Here is a 5586-nt window from a genome sequence, read left to right on the forward strand (position 1 = left end):
TACATGTCTGTGGGTGCATACAGGTGTAGTGTACAGGTGTGGCTGTGTCCACAGAATCTTAAAGGGGGAGGGGCAGAAATAAAGGGGAGGGTAAGGGGCACTTCTTTTGGGTAAGAGCTAATTTTGCCTTAACGCACGAGTCTGATATACTATATTTGTCTCAACTAATCCCATGACAACCAAACCAAAACCACAACCAACAATGAATTGATCCTATCAATGAGTACCATGCCCGGCCTGCTATAGAAAGCCTAATAAAGCTTATTCCTCTATGCCTTTTGAATTTATACTAAATAAATGCTGCCCATGGTGCTGAATCTTAATGGCATGAGTTTCCACATAAAAAAACTAATGACAGTGTCTCTATCTTCTAAGGTTTGAATGCCTGATTTTATGAGGATCCTTCAGGTAGGCGCTTCAGTAAACTGCAGAAATTCAACCTTGGATCTGGGTGCTTGCAGATATATAGTGATGAATGTGCCCATGCATTCAAACATAAGTGAAATATTTGTATGCATCAATAAACAAGCCGGAGTCAGACAAAGTTCAAGTGGACATACTGTACAGTATTTCCAACCAGTGAGGCAAAAGCAGCAGAAATATGAAATCATAGTGGAACATCTGACACGTCCTCTCATCTGAAATAAAGACACATCTGTGTCTCTACCCAGGAAAGAGCTGAGTCTAGAAAGTCCAATGAAAAGTTTGTTTGTTGGTGCAAGCGTGTGTGTGTTTACATATGACATAATAATTGTTTGTGACATTGAACTGAAGGTCTCAGGCCATCTTACTGTAAATATATGTCCCTGTATGTGTGTGTTGCCACGGGTAAAAGCTTGGCAGAGAAAAGCAATAGACAGAGGGTAGGCGAGTGAGAAGAAGGACCATGAGTGACAGAGAGAGAATAAACTTTGTATGTGAACATTTAGTGTGTGTTCATATGGATGTGAAAATCAGAGGGGAAAAAAAGAACACATGAAACTCAGGTTATCTGTTCCAGCTCACTTAGACTACATGACAATGAGCCTGAGCAAATCAATGATTGGACCTGTCATTTGTCGATGAATGCCAGAATGGTATTTAGTTCAGTGGTATTATGTTTAACTCAGTCTGTCAGCCTGTCTTTCACACTCTGTGTCCTGAAGAGCGGCTGAAATTAGTCATAATCATAACACTGACGTCTCTTACAGCTATGACACCACAGTGCGGTGTCCTCTCAGTTTAAATCTGTCAGTGTGCTTTTTGCATTTTGTTAAATGTGTGGCCATGCATACAGTACATGTCTGTGGGTGCATACAGGTGTAGTATACGGGTTGTGGCAGTGTCCATAGACTCTTGAAGGGGCAGGGACAAAAATGAAGGGGTGGATGAGGGGCACCTCTTTAGGGTTAGAGATAATTTTGCCTTAAAGGATGAATCTGATAGCTATTTTTTTCTCAACTAATCCCATGACAACCAAACCAAAACCACAACCATCTATGAATTGATCCTACTAACAAGCATGTATCTGTCTATAGAAAGCCTAATAAAGCTCTTTACCATATAACTCAATGGTTGTCCAAAAGCTATGGAACACACACACCATTGCACTGGGTTCACATAAGCATACATAATTTACTTTTATTGTAGTAATGTTTGTTAAAATCTACAATGTCCACCTGTAAATTATTTGTCCTTTAAAAAAAAATAAACATCTTCAGAGAAATAACTGCCACAGACAGGCTGAGGAAGTCACAAAAATATTGATAGACATCTTCTTCATGGGATTTGTTGGCATGACAAAATTCTAAAAGTATAGACTTTAGGTCACACAGCATTATTTGAGCTAACCAAAGGGACATCTGGGCCAACCACAAGTGCATGTGACCATTTTAGTGACCCTTTGTAGTGAGATTGCAGAAAAGAAATAAGCACTGAAGGTTTCCAAAAAGGTTTCCTAGAATTATCAATCTGGTGATAGAACAAAAGGGTAAGGGTACCAGCTCACTCAACCCTGTGCACATGGGTGTATGCATTATTTGTAAGTCTTTATCTTTAAACATATGGAAAATCATGAGTTAATATGTCTGCATGAATGCACATGTGTATCCTTGCATGTGTGTATGATGAGAAGCCTGACAAAATGAAAGGCGGCAAGCGGAGCAGGGTTCAGTAAAGGCCAGACCTCTAGCCCTAATCAAGTTACATGATTAATGAGGGGGGGAAATGGGCTCATGTTGTATTAAGAAAATGTGTGTTTGAACCCAAAGCGGAGGGTATCAGCAGCCTAATGCATCAGCCATCGACTGGACACCTGAGATCCACGGTCTGCTGCGCTGTTAGCTCGGTCTCAGCGGAGAAACGCAGCATCGATTCTCCTAAAACTCCCTCTCATTCACTCACTTTCTTCCTGTTTCTCTTTTTTCCCTTCCTTTCTTCTTTGTTTCTCATTTTATCCTTTATGTCCTTCCATGGCTTTCTTGCATTTATTTCACACCTCCTTTGTTTCATTTAATTACCCCCTTTCCTGCCTCTCTTTTCAGTCTGCTCTTTTTCGTATCCTTAATCTGTCTTCCTCCTCTTTCCTTACTTCCTTTCTCCAATACCCAACAGCCTCGCTGGGTTTGCACACACTGCACAATAGCATCACTGTTTTCAGTGTCTGTTTTTTGCCTCTGTGTGATTTAGGTTCATTTCTGGCATTAGAGCGATGGCCAACACTCAACCCTCGCAACACAAACATTGAATAGTCATTTAATCTCTGTGACTCGTGGCACCACAGGCTTGTCTGATATATTAGCTAGTGCTGCCTCATCCAATAAAGACTACGTCCACTGAGTAAGCGTGTGAAACATACTATAGGAGCAGGAACACTACTTTCTGTCCTGGTTTCTATGACAAGACAAAGGTTTATTCATTATTTATTATATATGTCCCCAAGTTTCCACTAAGAATTAAAACAACAACAACAAAAAAAAATCATTTGACGGTTCGTGTGTCAAAACAAGATTTACTTTGTGAGGAGGGCTACAGTTTTACCTCAGCAAATAACATGGTGACGGGCACATTTTAACCGAGCTCTTGGCCCTTCTGAGTGAAAGTAGCTGTTGTGTTATTGCTGGGAGCCAATTAGACGGCCTCTGCGGTTCTTTGAAGCTGACTGTATCTTGACACTCTCTGGGGAGGTGAGTTGTTATGTGCACAGTAGCTGTAGCACATATGCAGGAGCTGATGAGTGATTAGTCTGGATTTAAACACAAACATGGCAAAACCAGAGCTCTACTCATTTTCCCTTGCAACAATATTCAGTTTTCTATCTTATCAACAGCAACGATTGTGGTGCACTAAATTGCAGCGTTACATTAATATGTTTGGGTTGATTCCTGGCTCTGCTGTGTTAAAGCGGTAGCTGAGTTTAGTACAGTGAGGAATATTAGCTGCCAAAGTAGTCTGGGGGTCCACAGTAGCAAAAAGTGTCATTTTGGCAGCATCATGTGTGTTTCTTCAGTGTGAAAAGTAATGGTGTTTAGCAATATAAACAGTGAAGGAATATGGATTGAAATCGGGATACATAGACGGATGGCAAAGTTGAATTTTTCCTCCTTGTGGTGTCAGTTTACTGCTTTGGTCTTGTGAATAAGCCAGATTTATGAATAATCAGAGTGCAGTCTGTGTTTGCTCTCCTCAACTGAACCATCATCTCCAATGAGATAGTTTACTCTGAAAAGTTCAGTTACGGTCTCTAACAAAGGAGAAGTATAAGGCGTTCATTAAAACAAAATAACCCCCGGCTCAGAGAATCAAAGCAATAAAGCAGACTGGATAAATAAATAAATGAATGAAATGAAGATCATGGCATCAAGTCAGAGAAATGGTGAGGAGACCACAAGAAACCCTTGAGATATGGAAACAAACCTGCAATATATAGACAAACGATTAGCGTACCATGTCATCAGTAAAGATTATTCGTTGTTGTAGCGTTGCACCCTGATGTACACATCAGACACACGCGCACACACGCACACACACACTCCCACTATGGATTCTGCAAAGACAGCAAGGAAAAAAATATCTGTGTTTTGAAAGTATTACCAGTCATATTTTCATATTTCTTTCCCCCTGCTGTTATAATTTTCTCCCCTGTCAAACAAATCAAAATGCCAAGACCAAACGGAGGCTGAGGGAGCGGCTCACATTTTCCACTGTCAGGTTCACAAACGCGCTGCTCTTACAAACAGGCTCTGTGCAAGGAGACATGACCTGTGTGTGTTTGTGGATCTCTGCACTGTGACTGTGCATGTGTGTGTATGTTTGTGTGTTTCAGGTCAGAGCAGTACAGCTCATTCTGTTTGAACTGGACTTCCCTCCTACGTATGCAAATATGTAATTATTTCTCTTTTTTATTCAATTATAATTAAACTAATATTTCAGAATTTTTAGTATAATTTCTTAGGCCAAATTGCTAATTGCTGTCCACAATTTCACTATTTTAATTATAATTATTCATTTTAATGTCATCTAATGACTTCTATCATGAGCTAATATCAACGTAAAGCAAGTCATGAAATTAAGTGGTTAATATTCTATAGTGTAGATTGACAACATGGTCTTTTTCAGAAATCATGATTGATGCTCAGTATAATGCTGTGTGAGTGTTTGTATGATTTGGTAGAAATGTAGTTTAGACTTCATGACAAGTGATTTTGTCTGGGCTGCAGATGTTTAACCACTTCAATATCGGACTTCAGTTTTCGGCCTGAGTGGACTTTTTCAATCCATTCAGTCACTGCAAAAGGGATGTTTTCATTCACTGAAGTGAAATGTTTAATGTGTCGGTTTAAACATATAAAATGAAAAAAAAAAAAAGAATTATTTAATAATTCTTGTAATTTTTAAATTGTTAAAGATCGTAATTGGTGTTAACAACAGGCTAAATCAAATGCTCTATATTATATATTGACGCTTTCCTGCACAAGCCATCTGCCACACTAGACTGAAACTAAATATATCATAGCAAAAAAACTGAGATGATGAAGCAAGAGTCCATTTCGTCTCCCAAACAGGATGGCCAGGCGATCCGCTGCCTTCTGGTTACATTTCCCCTCAGAGCGCCATCCGTCATCAGAGGGTCAGGGGTCGGGAGATTCATCAAAACAGTTTGTGCAGCGTGAGGTACACAAAGGAGCCTCTCAGGATTAGAGATGGCCTGCTGTGTTTATGGCTGTCTACATTAAGACCTATCCCATCATCACCCGGGCCTGCTTGGTGTGAACTCATCAACCATTCCAATGGGCTGACACGGCAAACCATCACATACACAGCTCTCTTACTGCACTCCTTTTCTCTGCAGCTTCACACACACCAGAGGAGGAAAATAGTAATCAAGATGTACTCTTGTTACATGTTGAGTACTGCTACTTTTCTACTTTTCTTTCTGCTTGTATTTTCCTTTTTAGGTATTAACACCTACTGAAGGCTTACCAGAGAGAGGCATAGCTAAAGATGAATGAGATTTGTTACAGTGAAGCTCAGGACCTCATAAAGAAGACAATCTAATTACATGGTTACAATTTTTGGATATTTACAAACCCTGAAATTAACTAAAAA

Source organism: Morone saxatilis, unplaced genomic scaffold (genome assembly GCF_004916995.1).
Source record: "Morone saxatilis isolate NCDOM2014 unplaced genomic scaffold, NCSU_SB_2.0 Contig19, whole genome shotgun sequence".
Taxonomy (NCBI): domain Eukaryota; kingdom Metazoa; phylum Chordata; class Actinopteri; family Moronidae; genus Morone; species Morone saxatilis.